This window comes from Anser anser, assembly GCF_964211835.1.
Source record: "Anser anser genome assembly, chromosome: 9".
In the NCBI taxonomy this organism is placed as follows: domain Eukaryota; kingdom Metazoa; phylum Chordata; class Aves; order Anseriformes; family Anatidae; genus Anser; species Anser anser.
In genome coordinates this window covers 12,701,636-12,724,400 of record NC_139729.1, presented here as the reverse complement: position 1 = coordinate 12,724,400, position 22,765 = coordinate 12,701,636, and the positions used below count along the sequence as shown (strand labels likewise).

Below are 22,765 nucleotides of genomic sequence, written 5' to 3'. Positions count from 1 at the left end.
TTCCTGAATGTTTCAGGGTTGTCAAATTCTTGGGAGGGAGCCCACAGAAGAAGTGCTCACATTGAAAAATTTAACCCCCCACAACCTATTCTGACTTTGTCAGAGGAGACCCAGCACAACCCAAATATCTGCTGGGCGATCCGACTGATAATGGGACAGGTGCCAGGAGTTGCCTTTCTTGCACAGGCAGTGGCACTGCACAGCGCTGGGCCCACCTTACAGCAGCTGAGTGCTGTCAGCTTAATTCCAGCCTTTCCTCCCTCACCTGCAAGATCCATTGTCAGAGCAAAAGCATCTCTTCCCATCCAGGCAACATACGCTTACAGGGAGAGCTGCTGGGCTGTAACGCCAGGAGCAGGCCTAAGACACACCGAAGGCCGAGGAAGCGCAGGAAATGGCCGCCTTTTCTCTCATTCCTGCTGATGTTGCCATTAGCAGCTTCCCAGCACTCACTGCTGCTAATCTCAACACCCACCAGCACTCCCTCAAACCAATTCTTCTTCACATAATCTCCGTTTCCCCTCCGCCCCCTCAGGTCCAAACCTACTGAGAACAACAATGTTCCCCTGCAAGAGAGATGGAGCAAGCAGGGTTGGAGAGCACGAGACTCCTTCTGAGAGCAGGCCCACAGCCGGCAGCTCCGGACAACAACATCCATTTTGCTAATGACTGGAATAATGATGGCATTCTTGTTAGTAACAGTGGAGATAACAAGGCAAACACTAGTCGTAATTATTGTAAAATGTGCAGAAGGCAATTTAGAATAATAAATGTTTCGAATGCAGAGAGCACACGCGCGCACAAAAGAGCCCACCGTTAGCCAGAGCACTCTGTCTGCGGCGTACAAGGGCCCTCCTGATTGCATTGTCGGGAGGAATGAGTCCTCCTGTGGGCCCAAATTTAGCACTGCCACATCCCCTGCCCCGCGGGGGTAAGTGGCACAGGATCTTCCACTTGCCGAGCTGCGAGGGTTCCTGCTGGCTTTTGGGCTGAAAGAAAAAAAAAATTAAATAAAGGCTGCGAGGACCTTTATTTGCAGTGGAAGACGACGACTGCTTCTCAGGCACAGGTTCCCCCTCACCGTAACCCAAGTTACACCCAATTTGCAGTGCAACATGAACCAAGGGCAGCAGCGAGAGATGAGGGGCTGGAAACGGACCCAAGGGAGGAGAAGAAGGGTGGGGTTAAGAAGTGGGGCCCAGAGGATGAGCGAAGGGGAAGAGGAAGGCCAAGGAGAAGAAAAGGGCGCCTGGGAGACTCTCGTTTGAAAAGCCGAAGAATGCCTGCCAAAGCAAACAGTTGGACATGCAGGGCTCTACACGTCTCTGGTTAATTTTGACCATCTGGCATTTATTGAAATTGCCTCCCTTTGTGTTTTCTACGATGAAGTGGTTTTGTGTTCCTGCTTTTTCTCCCTCCTTTCTCCTCTCCCTCAATCTGATGCGTAGCTTCTGTCCCTCCTCTCAGCACGCTCCACCCCATGGCAACTCTTGAGCAAGGAACACGAGTGTGGGAATGGCTCCAAGGAGGGTGCCAGGGATGGGGAGCAAGCATGTGCACGGGGACAGCCACAGTCCAGAGGCTCTGCCCTCCCCACTGCCCCTCGTTTGACATACCTCGCCTTCCCTGACTCCCAGCCAGTGACAGCACCAGACTGCGGGGAAAGATGGGAAGAGAAATCAGGGCAGAAGTTAAGGAGAAGAACTCAGCCACAGAAAAGCAGGGAGAAAAACCTTTAAAAAGGTGCAATTGCGAAGTGATGACAGGCTGGTGGAACGAAATTAGCAGAGAGGAGGGCTCTGCTCACGTCCTCCTCTCCCTGAACTGCCGTGCGATTAGAAATAAGCCAAAAGAGCCATTTTGTAGGGAACTTTGCCACGAGCTGCACTCCTGCAACAAGGGCGAGAGACTGAAATAATCAACATTTTCAGCAGAACAGAAATGCAAACATCCAAATTCACATTTTAACTGACAGTTTCAGTCAAAATACATCACCCTGACATTCTTCAATCAGAAAAGATTCACAGACTCCTTTTCCTGCATAGCCTGCGGTCCCAGGCCAGATTATACAGCCACGATTCCATAGCTTAGATTTCCTGTAAGTCAGCAAGAAACCTCTTAGGCTCCTGGTGCGCTCCCCAGCCTGTTGCAAGGGGGTTTTCTCCCAGTAGTTCCTCAGGAAGCCTGTCCCAGTGAAAAGAATGAAAGCAGCACAACCGCGAGGCTGGGGGAACATCTCCTTTGCTCTGTGCAGACTCCGAACACTTCAGAGCCGGAACATCACTCATCACAAGACCTTCTTCTTCCCCAGCGAATGCGTCCCGCCGCTTTGCATGCTGCTGTGGTGTTCCCAGTGGCCACGACGCTTGCAGGCTCGCACACGCTCCAAGGACTGCAGGCAGGCGCTCGGCGGCTCTGCTGGCACAAATTAGCGGAGCTGAAACTTTAGATCAGTGACAGAGAGTCTGCCTCCTGGGAGCAGTAAATTGCGATGCTGGTCCCCAAAGACCCTCCTTGCCATTAAGTGATTAATGAATTCATTAACACCTCTAAGAACACAGGAAATATGACACAGACAGCCTGCCTAGGCTTTGCAAAGGTTTTTTTCTTCCCTTTTAGGAACAGCAGAGAATAGTGACTAATTAAGCTATACGGCCCACGGCAGCACTACTACGTTTATCCAGTGGGGATGAGCAGAGAGGTGAGATCCTCCATCTCATGTTCCAATCAGCTTTCATTTGACCCATAATGAGATGCTAAAAGAAGGGGCTTATTGCTGTTATAAACCTTCCCTTTGAAAGACATTAAAAAAAAAAAAAAAAAGGACTTACTGAAAGGACTTACTGTAATGGTTTTAAATGACTTTCCCAGCATTCCCAGTTCAAGAGTGGAATGGTCTCAGGGGATGGCTGGAGAAACCGTCAAGGCTGGGAGAGTAGGAGGAATTGTGCAATGGCCTCTTCAAGACCTACAGTTCTGGAGGAAATTCTTCACTGTAAGGGTGGTGAGGTACTGGAATAGGTTGCCAAGGTAAGTTGCGGATTCCCCATCCCTGGAGCTGTTAAAGGCCAGGCTGGATGGGACTTTGGCCAACCTGATCTAGTGGGTGGCATCACTGCCCATGGCAGGAGGGTTGGAGCTAGATGATCTTTAAGGCCCCTTCCAACCTGAGCCATGCTATGATTCTATGATACAAAGGGCCTTAATTCTTGCTCCCTGTGTGACGCAAGGCACGAGGTTACCTCCTACCACATGCCAGCAGGACCTCTCAGTGCTCCAGCTGCTACCACACAGCGGACGTGGCGATCCCTCCCTGTGCAGCAATGACAAGTGCCTCTCGGCCCACCAACACCCCACACGGGTTTCCCAGCTCTGGGTTCCTGCTGAGCTGAGTATCCCGGTGGTTTCACCCCACCAGCCATGGCTGGAGAGGTCCCACCAGCAGGCAGGCAGGGGGAGCTGCCCCATGCAGGAAGGGACACCTGCATTACCCATTCTGAGGGGACAAACCTGCACTTCTCTTGGGCTTGCTTGCACCCGTGGGCTCTACTGCTGCAGAGAAGATGGGATGCATCTCTACAGCAACCAGTCAGTACTGAAATGCCTCTCCATAGCTCAAGTGGGACAACTCTCCTTCACCCCAAATGGCACAGAAGCACTGGGGCTGGCTTTCACCGTGGCCTTCAGCATCCTGCAAGACCTGCCTTGGGATCACAGCCTTGGGCTGCATCACCCTTCGGCTCTGGCACAGCTGAGGCTGCCTGTGGGGAGCCACAGGAGTCCAAGGGGACAAGTGATGCTTGGTACCTAAGTCTTTGTATCCCTTCTACATAAACAGAGTGGTGGGGAGCCACCACGTCCTCCTGCTGTGGGCAGGTATCGGGACTTGGGGAAGTTTGAAATTGTGGAGAATCAGGCCCAAAAGACAACTCACTTTCAAAGACAGATAGTAAATTGGAGGGAGTTCAGAGAAAGCCACTAAGAAGATTAAAGGGCAGGAGGTATTGATTTACGTAGGAAGATCAAAAGAGCTATATTTGTATATAGTAGTTTAGCTAAGTGATGACTAAGTGTTTAAAGGGAAGAGTTTGAAGGACATAAACCAAGCGAGGGACCATTACGGTGAGCACAGTGAAGAGAGCTTAACAGGAGCATTAGAGTGAAAGAAAAGGAAGGAAAGAATGGGAAACCTCAGCTGCCTGCCTGCTTCTCTTGGCAGGGAGATGCTGACTGCACCGCTGACACTGAGATTTTGCAAACCAGCTTACCAAGGCATTTCAGGGCCCATCCTGCACCTCTTTCACTGCTCGTTGCAGCCCCGCTGCCAGCGCAGCCCGCACCATGTCACAGCAGCCAGGAACACATGGGAAGGCTCTCAAGTGGGCTCCAACCACCACAGCACACTCAGCACCCTTCAGCTTGGAGATACGGCGGCACCTTGGACAAATTCTGAACTGTGGGAGCCCTGTGGCTGCTCTAAGTCCAAGCAAACCAGAAACAAGGCAGCTGTATGTCCTAAATCCACTTCTGAGCACTCCACTGTCCTGTTCCATAAAACAAGGCCTACAGATCTCATCCCATCTTTAAACACTGTTGGAGCTATTGCTTCTTGTCCAGAATTAGTGTCTGTAAAGCATTAACCCAAGTACGTCATGAAACTGAACCCATCCGCACGATCTGGTGAGATCCCAGCTGGCAGGGACCTGCCGCCTGACCCCGCTCCCTCACACTGCCCTCTCCTAACAGAGCTGTGCAGAATTTGCAGGGGTAGGGCTGGGACCACGGCCAGAATACCCAAAGCTGTTCTGTTCCTTGAGATAATTCAGATCCACGTAAGAAAAAGTCAGCTGAAGTGACTAAAAAGTGACCTACCTTGGCCTCCCTCTGTGGGCTTGAGCTGACAGATGTCTCATCAGAGCTTCCAAGAAGAGCAAGGGCCAGGAGCATTCCAGAGAGCAGTGCCCTGGAAAGGCTCCACAGTGAGGATCATTCCTCCAGCAACGATCTCAGCAAACACGTCTTCCCCTTCCTGGGGGAGTCTGACAGCAAGCCCCGTGCTGAAAAGGCACAAGGGTGTGCAGGACGTGAGTCAGGGTGGACCTGGAGGCCAGATGTTTCATTGGCCATATACACAGCTGAATTTTTAAGCTACCTCATAGTCTGGTATCTGCTTACCGTGCTAAAGACTGCAGCTGCCCATCATAGCAACACGTAACTAACCCTTTAGAGAAAGCAGTTCCTATCCTGACGGTGAAGAGAGGGGAAAGATAAGACAGACAAAGAGAATCTGATAAGGCAGCATGATTGAATTGCTCTGCCATTGCCAGGGATATCCTGAAAACTTGATGGCCTCACTTCATAGTCCAAAAACACCAACAAAAAGCATTTGCTCTCAGATCGGCAGGGTTCTCTAGGCAGTTTAGATCAATGCAAACGCTCTGCTCCCTGTCCACACCATTTGGCATTTTATCCACCATTTGCTGGAGTGATACTCTTGGCTGCGAACGTTTATAGACAGCAGAAAGCGAGGTCACATAATGAGGACAGGACAGGTTGCAGAGGAGGGTAAATGAGATCAGATACAAGGAGCAGGCTTCATAGCCTGTTAGAGAACTACTAAATACATTTACATCTCCCTGACCTACCAGGTGTCAGTCTGCCCCGACTGACGGCCCCTTGATCTGTGTGACCAAGCAGATCCAAGAGGATAAACCTCCCTACGTGGACGAAGCAGATGACGTGACACACGAGCAGATTTGTTCAGCGGTGTGCGGTCCCTCAGCCACAAGCTGGTCACCCCCAATCTACACCGCCTACTTACATTACTGCCGCGTGGAGAAATATGTTCTGATGCAACCAAATGCAAGAGGATGCCTCTGGGAACAACGCATGCAAATTACAGCTACTTACAATGGGAGAGATTACCTCAGAAAGCACCAGCTCCACTGAGGACTGCAGATGCTTTCCATGGAATAAGTGAATATTCATCCAAGCAGGGACAGGAACCAGGTTTTCTCTGGCTATTTGCATCTGCTCCTTCTTTTACTCCCCATTTTGTCCCTCGTTAACTCCCTCTTTTACCCCCATTTACGTGATTCCTTATGAAAAAAACAACACGCCTGACTTTAACAAGAGTGCATTTGCAGAGCTTTTCCAGGGGATATGTGAAGGTCTTAGGCAGGAAAAACAACTGTGTCTACTTCAGCAACCTCATGAACCACTTGGAGACAGGGCAGATCAACATGTCCCCTCCCAGGAGAGCTGTGGGGCTGTGGGCAGGTATGCCTGCTGGGGCAGGTTAACTGTAGGTTTGGGCTCAATACCAGTTGCTCGATCCTACAAATGCATGAAATAACTTGGGGTTGGCCGAGCAGGATGCATGGGTGACAGCAATGCCCCGTGGGGCTGCTGCAGAGCCACCACATGCAAGCAGCTAGCCTTCTCCCACCGCCTGCTCCCTCCCAGCCTGTGCCCCAGCCCTCGGTGTCCAGCCGGGGGAAACACCAGGGGCTTTCAACTGGAGGCCACCCAAATATCTGAGTGCTGGGAAAACTAACAGCTGAGCTCGGTTTGTCAGAGAGATGCTTAGGAGATCACAAGATGTCTAGACATCTTAAACGTGGAAATATCCTAGGTTGCAGGGGACTTCCCAGGCCTTCGACAAAGACGTGGTGAGATTCAATGCCTGGAAGTTCAGGTCAGATAAATCCCAAAATACAGTGCAATTTCCCAGCAGGGAGGGAACCCGAACACTGGAGGACCTTGCAAGGGTGTGGGCCCTCATCGTTTGACAACTTTAGCATAGCAGGAGATAACGTTTGAGCAGCTAGGCTTTATTCCAGCTCCTGGGAGAAAGCCCAAGCCCCAGGGTTGGAGGGAGTGGGACTGGATGGCGCAGGGCACACCTCTGGCCCGGGAACCCATGCGTGCCCCTGCTCGCTTCCTCCTTCCTCGAGCCATGACAAGAACAGGAAATTCTGCATTATCTGCTGCTAAGCCTCGAAGCTCCTCACTGAGCCGATAGCTGTAGTCAAATCTCATTCTCCAAGACCTCAGCTGGTCGCCTGCAGACATAAGGAAGGAATTCATTTATTTATTTTCCTCCTCCAGGCTCATTTGGCCAGACAGATGTTGCTTGCTATTTCTTTTTCTCACCTTCCTCTGAATCATCCAAGCTTAGCTGTGGCTGGAGGCACCACGCTGGAGGCGCAGCCCAGCCTCTGCAGAACTGGGGAGCGGGGCCACTGGTTCTGCTCTATCATGAATCCTTTTGGGTTCAGTTGGTGCCATCTCACCTGGTCAGTTACCCGGACAGCACCTGCTCTAATGAGGGTCATAAACACAGAGCTTCAATAACTCTGCTGTGCAGAGTTCTCAACCTGCACAGCAGACACTCTAGGCTCTCAACTGATATCGCCATTCAGAGCCTTACAAGACTGCCTAAATAAACATATGTAAGAGTTTAAATTCAATCTCCCCCCTGCCCTGTCCCCTGAAAAACTCTTTGATGACTAAGCCCATTAGGGGAGGAGCAAATCTCCTCGAAATGTCACAGCTGATCTCTGCTGACCTTATCAAAGTGCAGGATCAATACACTGACCCATCAGAGTTGGAAACCTTAAGCAAAAGCCAAAGAGAAGCAATTAAAGCAGAATTTCAAGAATGGGAGTGGGGGTGTCGAAATATCCCATTATGTCTCTGGAAACTGAAAAACAAATGAGCCAAAAGTAACCACCATGCTCAGAATTATCATATACATAATTAGTATTTGATAAAGCAGGAAATACAACATAACATCCATTCATCATGCTGACAGCTGCAAAACCATATTGCAAAGCTCTTAAGTATTAGTTGTGTGTGTATGCACCTTCAGCACTGCAGGTACGAGTCCAAATTGCCAGCTCAGGAGCTGATGTGCCACAGGCTCCATGGGATCCTAGCAGCAAATCCCAGGGAACAGTTCTGCGATGCATGGCAGTAGCGTAAGGAGATGACCGTGTGCTCTTGACTACCTGGATCTGAAAGATGGAGAGGCATCAATAAAAGTCCAGGGACAGCTGACAGCTTCCAATGAGCCTGTGACTTCAGGAACCCTAGAAAATCAAACGAATATTCCTGATATTTGGAACTTAACCACCTACACCATCACATTACTGCTACAGTCTCTACTGTGGTTTTGAACCCCAGGCCATTTATGACCATTTCAAACAACACCTTGTCCCATCCTGGGAGATGGCAAGGCAATTTAAAAACTGCTTTGGAGGAGGAGTATGAGCAGGGGACAAGGAACAGCCCTGGGTGTCCAAACCCATGCAGCCAAAGGGTTTGTGGTAAGAAAAGTGACAACTCCTCAGCTCCTACAAACCATAAAGCAGCACCTCCACCACCCGATGCCTGGTCACCATCAGATGGTAAAGTATTTTCAGAGAAACTTGCTGTTAACCTTTCTGCAAAGAGGGCTATTAGCAAGGCAGAGGGCCTGGGGTGCAAAAAGAAGCTATGGTTCCATGGGGAAGAGTAGAAAGGAGCAGATGACAGAGAAAACACTAAATGAAAACAAAGAGAAGGGGATTAAAATGTAAATAACTTCTAGGACTTGTGACTTTCTCTGGAGCAATTCACTCTACAAGGGCTTTGCCCAAAAGAAAAAGATATTTTTTCTTCTCTTCATAGATATTTTTAAGATTTACCTTCCCTCACAAGGGTGAACATGAGCCATTTGCAAGCAACTCAGCGACAAAACAGGAAGAAATCAACTTCTGCCTCGCCTGACAAAAATAGCCAAGTGCCTGATGGCAAAACCACACACCCATCATTGCTCTGCCTGGCTGGAACGGAGCTGTGCCTGAGCCTCCCGCTGCGCGCGCTGATCGCCAGATTGTTAACTTGGGATAGGTCCCTGTCCATCTGTCGAGTCAGAATTATTCCACTTGAAAAACACTGAAAATTCCCTGGAGTACAGCAACTGTCCCAATTCCCACGTGAGCTGTCTCACCATCAGCCACAAGCTGCTCAGAGGAACGGGAAGGGTTCTGGTCCCAGCCCTTCCTCCTTCCCTCCCTTTTTATTTGCAGATAAAACCAGCACCTCTACTTTCAACAACATTCCTGTCTGGCCAGACCTTCATAAATTCACCTCATTAACCCGACGTAAGGCAGGATCCTCAGCTCTCTGGCTGCTGACCTTTTTCCGGGACAGAAAGAGCACTGTGAACATTCTCTTTTGGAGGGAATCAAAAAAGCAATCAAAGAAAGTCTCTGCTGTCCTGGGAAATTTTCTGTGCACTGGGAGTCTCATCAAACCAGGGGAAAGAAAGCAACAGCAAATTTAACAGTGCCATCCATAGCAGACACAGATGGCTGCAGTTCCTAAATAAGCATTACATTAGTACAAAGGAGAAAGAAAAAAATTAAAGGGAGAAAGAAAAAATATAACAGCTGTATCTTAAGCCTGGAGGCTGATGCTAAATCTACGTTTGTAGATGCTCTCAGCACTGGCAATAAAAGTCAACTTGCTCCTACGTTAAAGGGGCACTGCCAAGTGCTTTACCTACAGCCCTCCTTCATTAGGTGGGCATCCCTCAGCTGCCCCACTGCCTGGGACCCATGCTGGAATGGGAGGGCATGGGGGCAAAGGGAGAAAGCAGTGGGAAAAGCATTAATATTTAAAGCAGCATTTTGCACTGCTCTGAATGGGGTGTTGTGATTAAAAAAATCAATAGCGTGCAATGGCTTTCACTACACTGACAGAAAGATCATTTGCCCTCTCGTCACTGCTGTCAAGCTAAGACCGCGGCTAAAACAACTTCCCCAGTTCATGGCCTATCGTTCTGCTCGGCAGGCAAAATGGAGGCGGAAGAACTGGGGATCTCGACTAGAAATCCTGACTCCTCCGAAGTGGGGGAAGCCACCGGTGCCTCAGGAGCTCAGGCGAGCATGGTGAGGTTCAGACAAAGCTCTGTTCTCAGCCCAAGGCTGTTGGGAGATTTTTCTCCACGATCTGGAAGGCAAAACATGAGCTTGCTGCCAGCAAAGATCACAGTTGACACAAATATTGGAGGAGCAGTAAATGATGACACGAGCGAGCTGGTTACAGTAGGCAGGCTGTGTTTGCAGATACACGGGCTGACTACAAATGGCCTTTCAAATATCCACATGCCAGGCTGGACCTGAGAAATAAAAACACAAAGGGGCGCACTTACGAGGCATGCCACAGGCAACAGGCAGGTCAGGGAGAGCTGCTGGGTGTAAAGGGATGACCCAGCTCCTGAAGGCCAGTGTACAAGGACATGGTGGGCATGGAGCCCCCTCCGATGCCCCAGGCCCGGGCCACCTGGTCTCCGTGCTGCTGCACACGTCTGAGCCACAGCGAATTCAGGCACGTGCTTAAGAAAAGGGTCTTCCCAGCCGAGCATCTTTGTCCTCACGCAGCACGCGGGCAGCTCCCCAGCAATGCTCCAGCTCTTCGTGACTGGAGGCCACCTAAATAACTGGGATGACCAGAACATCGAGCTCAAATGACACACATGTTGGCCTTCAGGGGAAGATGTTTCTTGTCATCTCGCACGTCGGTTGTTTCTCTCCTCTGCTTTTCAAAAGCAACCAGTCAGCTTTCATTCCTGCTATTGTTCCCATTAGTCGATGACAAAGTGCAAAATTTCTCATCTCTGTCACGTCAAAGCTGTGTTATCTTTCACCTCCTTCCCCTGAATTCCTTCCATCCGTTACTGAGAGATGGGTTCACACTGAGCCAGGGGAAGAAAGCCTGCAAAATCCAAGCACAGGGAAGAGACACGACCTGCATTCCTGGAGGCACTCCTCAGCTGAGTGCCTGCGAGCCAGGAGAGCACACCAGACAGCTCAAAGCCACATACGTGATTGGGCCTGGGCAACATTTTTTATCACATTCATTTCTTTTTTATCACACTGCATTATAACATTCACATTCTCTAAGATACTTGGGTGCCTCAGCAAGCCCTCGTTCCCCTCCTCGGCTACACCATTGCTCATGAATGTTATTTTTTTTTTTTTTTTTGCTATCATCTTTCCTCTTTCTCTACGAAGTAGCTTTGCTGATTAATTATCACCTTTGGGATGGCTCGTAGAGCACAAGCTTTGAGGCTGAGGAGTTGAAAGGATGGCATCACACAAGCAGGCCAGGTTTGGCTGCTACTGCCAGAGCTGCCTGGGGATTTCCCATCCAGAGCGCACTGAGTTCTGGCAAAGGAAATGGTTCACCTGGACACGTCGGTGTCAACACGTTCCTGATTCCAGACAAAAATATGACCCAGGTGTTTTGATAACATCAAAACATTATGTTTCATTATTTTGAGGGCATGGAATAGTTTGATTTTCATTTTAAAATAAGTTTGCACTTAGAAGCTTTTTTTACATTCCAATTGCTTTTAAATGCCAAAAAATCAAGTCAAAATATGTAAACAATTTTTAAATGGTTTCACAGGGACATTTCAGAACAAAAAATACATTTAAATTAAACTCTGCAACTTTGCCATGAAATGGAAAATACGCTTCTTGCTCAGCTCCAGACATTAACATAGCACCTCAATGGGATTTAATATGATTGAGGGAACCCACCCAGGCACGACAGAGCCCTGGGCTTGTGTGGGCTGTGAGAGGGGACGTGAAAATGCAGGCTGAGCTGGGAGAGCAAAGAGGCAGAAGGACCAGCCGAGAGCAGCGCTGTCAGACAGGGGAATGTGAATTTGTGACGCCAGGTGGGGTGTCTGCACGTGGGCCAGCTTTCAGAGTTCAGGGATGTGAACGGAGGAACCACCAGAGAAGGAAATTTCAGAGCACTCATTTCAAGGGCATTCCACTGAACTATTTTTAATCCCATCAATTAGCTAAAAAATGAAGAAGAAAAAAAAAAAAGAAAGAAAGAAAGAAAGAACACAATTTTCCTTTCCCTCCCTCCAAAGCGGACTTCCCGTTGTGTCAGTGCAGAGTGGCACTGAGGAGCTCTTGGTGGCATCACAATCTGCAAGCATCATCTTCATCAGCCCAAGCTGCTCTGAACTCTGATTGTCACCAGAGAAAGTGCATCAGTGCTTAGTGGATGTCTGGGATAAGAGGCATAGCCATGCTCTAAAGCACATTAATTGCTTATTAATTACCCCATTAATCACGGTGACACCTTTGTCTGCATTCCCAGAGGCACACTTGCAGTTAGCTGGGACTGTCACACTGCTTTGTGTAAACGGAGTGAGCTTTGCTCCCTTGCTCCAGACCCTCCTGGGTAAAGGGTAAAAAGAAAACAAAACAGAACAAAATAATTAATAGTAACAACAACAAATAGAAATCAACCCATGTGTTACAGAGCATCCCAAGAGCAGCAGGGCAGGCCCTGGTACAGTGCAGGCAGTAGGAAACATACCCTTCAGTGGCAATGGGCAGGGCAAGGAAACACACAGCACGGAGGAACTGTATTGCAGCGATGTTCTGAAGTCCTCAGAGCTTGGAATTTAGGCGGCGATTTGTAAAGCCAGCATCAGACCAGGCTGACCAGCACCGAACAGAGAAAGCGGGATGCTGAGGAGACTCACCCAGGCTACATCCTCAGCAAGGGCAGCTCGCGGCGTCCTACCAAGACACGAGCGGGTCTGGCAGGAGAGGCCCTGCACAGCCAGAGCCAAGCAGAGCAGCCCAAGGAGAAAGACAGGGCTCAGGCATCGCTGCAAACACCGCTCACCCTGGGCTGACAGCAGTGGAAAAGCCTCCTCCTAAGGCCAGCCGGGCTGCCAGCTCACGGAGCACATCCAGGGCTTTGCTGCAGCTTCTTCCCACAGGCAACTGCAAGTTACCATTAAATCACAGAAAGCTGTAAACCAATCACCAGGGAAAATTTCTGTTCCATCACCGGTGCTTTTTCTTTATTTTATTATTTATAGCACACTCTGATTTCCAGCAACTTTTTTTATTATAAAAAAAATTATTTTCTTTGTCTGAAAATTGATATAAAAAGAAATCCATCTCTCAGCCGTCATTTCTCTTAATGATGTTTACATCAGCAGATGGGGAAAAAATCACTTTTTAAACAGAATTTATTACCTACTGACCCAAAGCTTTACCATACATCACTGTGGTTTCAGAAAGTTAGTTTCCACAGCAACATGATGTAACTCTCCAGCGTGTCTGCGAGCTGCCAGTGTTAACTCTTCCAGCCCTACTCCTGTGCTGTATCTTTTGTAAGAGAGTATCTTGGCCACGTCGGCTGTTACTGGAAGACCTCAGAGTTGGTTAGAAGGGAAAGCTCAGGTGCAGGAACCCTGTGCAGATAGAGCCACCTGAATTCCCTTGTTTGGTGAGATACCAAGTCAGCTGCAAGCAAGTGTGAATGCCTGCAGGTGTCCTGAGCAGAGGGAGCAGCTCTGGGCACAGCCAGCTCCCGCTGGGCACCGGCAGCACTGAAGGAAGAAGGATGCCTGGAGATGCTGGCACAGGGTGCTGAAAGCGAGCACCATCATCTGCCCCGCCAGCAGGAACCCAAGCCTCGTATCAGGTCCTCGTCCATGCAATCTGCTCCAGTGCTAAGCCAAGGCTGCCGAGGAAATCAGGGAGAGAAAAACAATACAGGCATAGGGACACTTCGGATGCAGCAAGGAGACCCTGGGGACTTCAAGTAAAAATGGACGAGTGGGCACAGCTTCACTTTAGACTTCAGAAATGGATGGTGAATTCCTCTGGGACTGAGGAACTGGGGTTTGTCTCTGGTCCTGTGTTTCCCTTCTTCACTGTGAAACTGCAGCTTGGCGTGGAAATTCCCAGAGACCAGACACGCTGGCTACCTGTCCACACGTACCCAAGCATCTCCCGAGGTCTGCCAGAGAGCAGAGACCAGCAGGCCAAAGAGAATGAGCCCCAAGCAATAAGCAGCACCGCCTCGTGGAAGGGATGGGCTCGGGCAGCACAAGGCACCCCTCAGGTCTCTGCTCCTCCCAGGATCTCTGCTCCAAGATCCATCCTTCGGTCCCACAGAAATGGCCACGCTCCAGCCACAAGTGGCTTTAGCAGAAAGCTGGCTACTTAGCAATCAAGGCCGAGCTCCAATAGAGACAGTTGCACCTATCACTGCATTTATTGATTGCCAGGATGTTGATAAACAATTGATTTTTTTCTGCAAATGTCACCTGGAAGGAGTTTTATACTTTTCTCTACAGGGAGCAAGCAATTGCAAGAGCCTAACAAACACACAGAAAACGAACTCCCTTCCGCTAGGGCAGATAACTCCTGGCAGCAATAGCCGAGTAACATGAATAAGTTGCTTCTACTGGGATTTCAGAGTCTACTGTGGTGGGAGATGGGAAAAGCATTTACTCCAGTGTTCTGGCTCAGACACCAGAAAGTCACTTGGGCACCTTGTAAAAGGAATCGAACACCTACAGGCCCTTGGCGTGAGCCAGGCTCAGAGCAGCACTGCCCCACCTGATGGGGGACACTCGTCGGATTTTGATGCATGCCTGTGGTAGACCACAGGCTGCAGGGATGAATGCTGCGGGGGCTGTGGGAGGCAGGTGGCAATGCACAGAGACAAATGGTGCAAGGCAGAGAGCAGCCCCTCATGAGCCATGCTCTAATGCTGGACACGAAGCTGTTGAGAAGAAAAAAACACCAATGTCAAAATGAAGAGAGGACAATGCAGGCGGGATGTTTCTCCATGCATTAGTGGCCAAGGCAGCACAATTACAAATGAACGACTCAAACCAATTAGGCAATTAACCGAGGAGACAATCCCAAGGATGCCGACAAGGGTAACGTAAGCATCAGCATTCTCATGAGACAGCTGGGAAGAGGGAAAGGTTTGCTTGCATTTTGCAGCTCTGGAGGCAGCTTACGAGCCCGGGCAGAGGTGGGTGCCCTCACAGCGCAGGCTCTGGCCACATGCACTGCACAGACCCCGAGGGTACCGCTCGTGCTTGGCTCCCCTGCCAGGCCAGGGTATGCCATGGTAGGGTTTGCACAAGCTGTTCCCCTTGGGAGAAGCATTTTCTCTGCACTAAACATTACTAAAGGAGAAAGATCCATTACGTTTCTGCTGATCCAGCACTTCTGCAAAGAGGCAAGTACGGCAGCATGCTACTCGGATGCTGTTCGGAGGACAACACAAAAATAAATAATAAAAAAAAGAGACTGTGCATTACTGTGAGCCCATCTTACCTTTTCAGCCTAATTTCCAAGGGAATCACTCACGCTGCATAGGAGTGTGGTTGTGTGCATCCCTGGTAACTTTTGAAGCTATTGACTTATTTCAACCAAGCTTCAACAGAGAGGTGACAGCATCAGGGATAATTATGTCCTTACAGATTTCGGAAAAACAGGAGTTTACAGGGAAGATAAATAAACTGCAAGTTACCTGGCTCTAAGAATACCTCAAAACTGATGCTATAAATCATGTTAGAAACCAGAGGGCCATTTACATATCACCCTACCTTGAGAAAATTTTAATTAGCGTTCACAAGAGGCACCAAAGCCCCCAGGTGCACAGATACACTGGAAACCAGACCTCGCCAGCCCTGATGTCCCCAGGAACGCTCAGAGCTCTGCTGGGCGAGTCTTCTAAGGAATTAGAAACACGTCAGTCTGTGTGCTGTGCAGTCTGGTGCTCACACAGCCTCTGCCATGGTCTCCAAAGGTGACAGGAGCTTCCTCCATAACCCACCTTCTCTGCTTCTTACACCAGGAGAAAGCTCCCATGAGAGGGGACGATGCTCAGCCCCACAGAAGCACAACCAGACTGGCCAAGCAGCTCTGGGAGGAAAGCTTGCCACTTCCGTTCACTGCAAAACCTTGTTTTAACAGCAAGCATCCAGCCACAGAGACCGAGGTCCTAGTGCTGTTGAGCCCGAGAAGGTCTAAACCCACATCTCCACATCCCAGGCACTTCTCAGGCTTCCCAAAGCACAGAGCTCACCCAGACTCTCGGCCCCCTTGCCTTCCTCAGTACTACTGATATAGGGCAGTCCCTGTCCTCTGCCCAAATAAAAGGATTTCTAGCACTTGGAACTGTTCTCCAAAAAAAGAGAGTCTGCCCCCAGAAATGCATTTCAATTGGTATATCAAATGTGTAGTCATCACTGCAATAATTAATTAGCAAATACTTAATGGTTTTGGGAAAGCTGATTCAGGAGATTGTGACCATATGCAGCCAAAAACAATAACTCTGACTGAATCTGCCCTAAAAACGATTCAAGCTTCCTTTTCTGCATTTTATACAGCAGCCCATGCACAAGTTAGAGTCTCCAGTAAAGCTACTCTGTTCTAATCGGCATTGGTTCTGCCAAAAAAAATACAGTCGCATTTTCAGAGATATGAGCGGCACACCGATAGGGTTAGTATCATTATCGAAGATCAGACACAAGATTAGTATCATTATCAAAATCAGCCTACCAATGCCATTTCCTCCACTTATCTTAAAATCCTCGAGTCTATCAGAGGATGTTGACCTTTATATCAAAAAATGTCGAGCAGCCTATTTATCAGAAAGCTTCGAATTAGATGACCTAGAAGAAGAAAGCTTTTGCCGAAGCAAATCCCACCCCTCGAGCAGGGAGGTGGTCTATGAGCTGCAAAATGCGCAGACAGGTTGGAGCCCGCGTTTCGGAAAGCCAGCTTCAGGCTCGCACAAAATAGTCTGCTTGATTGAAGGAGATGTACTAATCGATCGGGCAGCGCAGTCATGAGGTGTTGTACAATTCCTGCCGAGGACTGAGAGATACATCCATCATCACAGCTGGCTGCGCCAGGCGGGAGCGGAGCGTGCGGGGCTTTAATTCCTCGCCCTTTTGAACAGCACCAGCCCATGGCACGGGACCAGGCTCACGGCTGGATTCGGACAGGCGTCCCCACATCAGGCACAGTCCTTTCCCACAGTTTTCCATGTCTGCTGCCTGGGCCACATGAAAGCTCATCTCTCCATTTCTATTGTGAGGCATTGAGAAATGAATTTGTTGCACAGAGAAGTCCAGGATGCACAAGCTACGGCAAGCAAGCGGCCGCGGCTCGAGCCCTGCGGGGTGAGCAGCAGGAATGACCCCATGCACGTCCCCAGCCCTTTGAAGCAAAGTGCACCAGCACTCAGCACGCCTGGGCTGAGCGTCCACACCTCATCCACCTGGGAGCACCTGCACATCCCAGAACTCCTCCATTTCCAGCATTCCTGAGGTCCTCACCATCTATCCGTGCCATCGCAGTGCTGGGGGTCACCCTATATCTTGCCATCATTGCTCCGCACTGCGGGCTGACAGCAGGCTGCTCCTTCGCAGCCCTTCCTCCAGATATTCTCACCAGCAGGATCTGTCATTGAACCCAGTCCCAAAAGTCCTGCACTACTCATGCGAAACTCCCACTGAAGTCAAAAGGAACATAAAATAAAACCAGCTGCTCTTCGCTGTCACAGCCTAAGTGCATTAATGTCTTTTTATCTACGTGGTGGCAGAACGGCCGACCTCCGTTTCCATGCAATCGGTGTTAATAAAATCTCCCTCTGCAAAAGCGACAGGGGAAGATACACTTCAATTGGCATATTTTATCTGAATTGAAATTTGAGTGCGAGTCTCATGTTCGTAAAAACCTCTGTTAATAACTCTCATGTGTGACCCTCCTCTGAGACCAGCTTTTGGGCAGCCCAAAGAAAATGCTTAGGAAACATCTATATAAGGCAGCCCCCAGCTTTGGCTTACAATCAGGAAGTCATCTTAGAAATGCTTTTTTCAGTCAGTTTAGGTTATTTTCACAGCAAAATTAAAAGCAATCAGCCAGCATCCCCAGACAGCCTTTGTTGCATGCAGGCAGCTTTGTGGAGATAGGCACTCAGCTGTCCCCAGAAAACAGCAGCAACTTCTGGCACGTGTTGTGCAAACACCGCTCCATGGAAATAACCACCTTCAGAAATCTTACCTCCCTCTTTAAACCGCACACGGCACCAGGGTAGTCGTGAACTCTTTGAAGAACCACATTATGGACATATCTTCCAGGTCGCATCCTTCCTCTTCTTCATTTCTGGCAGAGTCACTGAACACACAGGCACCAAAAACACACTTAGAAGAAGTTTAGGGGATTTACCAGCACATGTAGAAGCTCAGCTGTGCTCTAGCCAGCTGCTCACACTTCCATCCTGGAAAGGTTGAGCCATCCCAAATCTCAGGAAGTCTCCAAACACCAACAAGAGAGAGAAATGAAGGCTAGCATACAGGGCAGAATCCAAGCAAAGATCTTAAAGAAAAAATACAGCTTTGATGGACATGAGGCACACTAGCCCACGAGATGGGCAGCAGCTTGCAGACAATCAAGTTATCACACCAAGAAACATACTCTAAAATTCTGTAGAGGCAAAATTACGCAGTCATTCCTTTACCTACGTGCCAGTTATAGCTGATCGGGCTTCCCGAGCCTGGCATCACACACAAAGGGTTGCACTGATTGAAACAGGAACAACTTCACACAAAACCCCTGGAGGTGTGGGAATCCTGCATCGGATACCTCCACAGCCTGCAGGGATGTAATTCATATCTCCCCTGCTCTCCCCCTGCAAAGCTCCCAGGAAAACACCCTGATTCGCAGCTACCAACCAGTCTCAGCAGGCCAATAGCTGTCTGCACTTTCACTCGAAGCCAGACTGCTGCACAGAAGCAAATTCAAGATTCCCAGGGCAGAAGAAATGTAGGTGAGAGGAGGCACGGTTCTGCAAGAGAGGCTGGTGCTTGAAGCTGGAAAAGACCGAGGTGGGTCTCTGGGTTATTTGTGGTGCTTATTGCAGAGAGCACCATAAGCAAGCATGTGTGGCAGTGCAGGCAGCAGGGACAAGGCAGCTCCCTGCCCTGATCGTTTTAACATTTTCAGGGGAAGGGGAAGAGGAGGGGAAGGAGATGGGAACCCAGCAGCACTGCAGCAGAGGTGGCCTGCACGGGAGGCACAAAAAGCACAGTAAAGGAGAAGTGAGGAGCCTGTCCAGTAGGCTCAGTGTCTCAAGACGCATTCCCAGGGAAACTAACAAATATCCGTGAGTTTCATCAGGAGAATAACCCCACACAAGGGAGAAAAACTGTCCGGAGACAAACCATTACAACCAGTGGTACGCAGGACACAGAACTTGGCCCAAGCCAGGTCAGTTTAGGTAAGAGTCACATCCTTGGAGCTGAGAGACGGGAGGGGAAAGGCAGCAATGGGGAGGGGAAGCAGCGGGATACCCAAGGGGGCATCGACCTCTCATGGATGCCGTGGACATGGAGCCCTGATGGTCAAGGACCTAGGCGAGATGTGCTCTCAGCAACAACTCTTCGAGTTTCCCCAGCTACACCTACTGCCCAACCTTCCATTCCCCTACCCACAGACTTGCTGCATCCTCCTTACATTTTCCTCAGTGCTCTTGAAATGATGCTCAGACAATGCTTTCTTCATATGCACGCTATTTCTGCCTTTTCCCTACAAATCCCTTGTTCTGTTCCAGACTGATATTAACCGTTTTTACCAGAAGCTCCTTTTCTGAGCAAGCTGCTGTTAACAGCAACTGTGTCTGTCTACAGCAAATGAAAAGAAATGATGAATGCACTTCATCAGTCAAGGCAGAAGAAGTGATAGCAACACAAAGAGGTGGTAAACAAGCAAGGCATCCACAGAGTATTTCAAAAGTAAATCAAGTTACGGAAACAATTAAAGGAAATAGAGAATTTGTCTGCAATTACTAGCTATATTGCTTCTCCCATTTGTACAGTATGCTATGCAGTATCAAAATGAAGAAGTAACCTGCATTTTTAAAGTTTCAACATTTAATCTGTAATAGCAGATCTTTTTCCAGTTGGGAGAACAGGTGTAAATCTCCCTCTCTTCTGTGCAGCTCCACCGAGAGGAAACTTGGCTGTAACTAGAACACTACATCCAAAGCTGGGGCAGAACTGAGGCTGCAGAGGTGGAAACGGGGCCAGCACCTCCCCAGCAGGCCCTGACAGCCTTTTTGGAGGCTCTGACCAGTGAGCAAACAGACACATCCCTTCAGCCCTCGCTGCTCAGCAGGTAACAAACCACCACAAAAAGCATTAACTCAATTTATGATTTTTTTCTTGCATTTTTCAGAGGTTCAAGCTGTAGCAGGTGAACCCCACTCTTCCCAATCTATGTTAAAGCAATGACAATAATGATTTTTTGGTCTACACCATTCCAGCTCAATGCACAAACCGTAGTACTGCCGCCTTGGTATTGAAAAAGGCTGAAATATCAATGGGCAGCATCTAATTGATTGTGGAAGGCTAGTGAATACAGACGGAGAAAGAAGGGGGCAATTCACCTCAGTTTTACAATTAATCTATCTAATAAGCCTCAATTAATTTATTATTATCTCTCAATAAGTGCAAAAGAGAGGTGTGACTGCTGCAGATCACGACATGGCCCAGCAGCACTGACAGCTTTAGGGTGACAGCATGGATTAGTGACAGCCCGCTCTGTCACCTCATCCCAGGCACCGTCCCTGCATCTCCTCGCCTCTCCTAACCCCTCTTGCAAGCACGGGGCTGTGGAGCACACTGGCTCCGAGATGTACCCCGAAATCCCCAATGCGCTCAGGCACCGGAGGGACAGGAGCCAAGCGAGGAGGATGCATAGCAGCCCGGTGGCCTCGCTGTCAGCCCTCGCAGTGCTCTCCTGCTCACTCAAAGCACGTACGTTCGAAGTGTGTGCAACCCTTCCCGTACTCACTAAGCTTCTTGGCAAAGTCAAATCCTGCATCAGAGAGTAGAACTGATTTTGTCCTGAATACATGGGCTTTAGCAGCGTTCATTTAGCCCCCCTCTCTTTCTCCATGGATGGCTTGAACAAAACCCTTTGGGAAAAGATTTGCTGAAGAATGGGGATGGAGATTCCCTCCCCGCCGCCCTCAGCAAAAGCCTGGTCCCTCCCTTTGTGGGAGGCACAGTGACGGTGAACTCACACGGGCGGTCACACAGCCCCGAAATCTGCTCCTCCAAATTGCTCCAACCCACCAGGGAACAGACTCGATGCCACGTGTTGCCCATGTCCAAACAAATCCAGCCCATGGGGCATGAATTTTGCATTTCATCTTTCTTTGACTGCAGCCAGGATAAAAGCAGGAGCTTTCCTATGCATACACATTAAAAGAAACATGTCAGGTTATGGTAAGGAAGGGCATACTGCTGCTGTCCTGCAAGAGCAGGGGAGACATTTGATAGTTTTCCTTCCCCAAAGTTAGACAAAATTTCAGCAATTCCTAAAATTTGCCAAAACAAGAAAACAAAAAGACTCCAGGAAAGAATCAAAGATAATGGTGGCTCAGTCTGAAACAGGGCAAACTTCAGCTCACGTGGAAGTCTCACAGAGCAACTGGAACTTTAATTTAAAAGAGAATATTTCAAACATCCCAGATTTGCTTTCTTTTTCTTTTAAATCAAATGAGAATATTAATTTTTTAAAGCACTCCCAGCGAAAAAAGCAGGTTTCAGTGCAAAGCTTCCAAAATGAAAAATTCTTTTGCAGGCTTCATCTAAAGAGACAAAGGCTTTGCATTTTTTAGTTCAAATGGATTGCATCTGTCTTCTTTCCTGATAAAAGAGAATGGTGCTTCTGGACAAATCCTGAGCTGGCCTGGGGGCAGGCTATAACCTGTGCAGCTCCAGCCAGCAGCAAGGAAATGGAGTGAGGAAGCTGTGCAGCGCTCCACTGCTTGCTTAACCAGTGCAGACTGATGTAATGGAGTTTCCCCCAAAGTGAGGTTCAGAACAGAATCAAGAAGAAGTTGTTTTTAATCCTAATTAGGATGATGAAGGTCATTTCAGAGCCGGACATGACTAGTGTGCATTTCTGCAAAGCCATGTAGAGCCATAGGAGCGGTAGCTTGGCATTATCAGACTGCTTTCCATGATGCCCCTTTCCTCTGGGTGCAGGTAGGACAGCAGAGCGCAGTGGAGATGAGCTCACCCTGAAGAGGACAGCCCGCACCAAGGAACCAAGCATCTCAATTACAGTTCCCCCAAATCAGTTCTGGCAGAAGCTCTCTGGTGTTGCATTTGCTCCTAGCTGCAGGCTTTGGTTCATTTAAAGCAAACAATTTGACTCAACTCAAAACAAAGCTCTTCAATTTGGATTTGCCCCAGATGGATTTTTTTTTTTAACTTATTTTTTCAAGTGTAAGACAGAAATCAAGAATTACACAAGTTGCTATGCCCATGTAACTAGCACTAGGGCGGAAAATTCCCATCCAGTTCTGGAACCAAATTCAGAGCAGGTCCTGCACACAGCATTCACTTACAAGAAACAAATGAATTTTCCTCTGAGTTATCAGGAAGCACTAATGAAACATCCTTTTATGAATAAAAACAGGCTGCTAACTTCCAGCAAAAATCCCAGCATTAAAAGGGTTCATTAATACAGGCAAGATTTGCCCGACCAGACAAGAGCAGCGGTGCCCTAGCAATGCAGAATGTTGTCTCTGGAAGTGCTTAATTCCATATGCTTCAGAGGACAGAAGAGAAAAAAATAATTAAAAGGTTCTTAATGCATCTGGCCAATTAAATAAAGCTGTAAATGGTGAGGAAATAATTCCTTCCTGACCCCTGCAGCAATCAGCTGCTGACCTGAAGCATGAGAATTGATTAGCCTTATCTTACTGTAGCATGTATAACTACAAATGTTATTATTGGCCATAAAATCAGCCAGCCCTTTATGGAACCCATTGGTAGCATTTGGCTTCGTGACCTCCCAAACCATGAATTTTGTGGGTTAGAAGAAGCGCCCAGTGGTGGATG

At 48.7% G+C, this 22,765-nt stretch overlaps 1 protein-coding gene across 1 annotated transcript in view; it reads right to left on the bottom strand.

Moving 5' to 3' along the window:
* The window catches only part of LOC310904044 (uncharacterized protein), a 131,022-nt gene that overhangs the window by 13,030 nt on the left and 95,227 nt on the right, over positions 1 to 22,765 (bottom strand). Inside the window, exons 25-34 of the mRNA XM_083848202.1 lie at positions 17,913 to 18,026; positions 12,134 to 12,251; positions 10,202 to 10,764; positions 7,868 to 8,018; positions 6,906 to 7,323; positions 5,926 to 6,098; positions 4,873 to 5,057; positions 2,845 to 2,976; positions 1,996 to 2,415; positions 815 to 989 (exon numbers count right to left, since the gene is read on the bottom strand). The gene's annotated coding sequence lies outside the window, so the exon portion shown is untranslated. The remainder of the gene's footprint in view (positions 1 to 814; positions 990 to 1,995; positions 2,416 to 2,844; positions 2,977 to 4,872; positions 5,058 to 5,925; positions 6,099 to 6,905; positions 7,324 to 7,867; positions 8,019 to 10,201; positions 10,765 to 12,133; positions 12,252 to 17,912; positions 18,027 to 22,765) is intronic.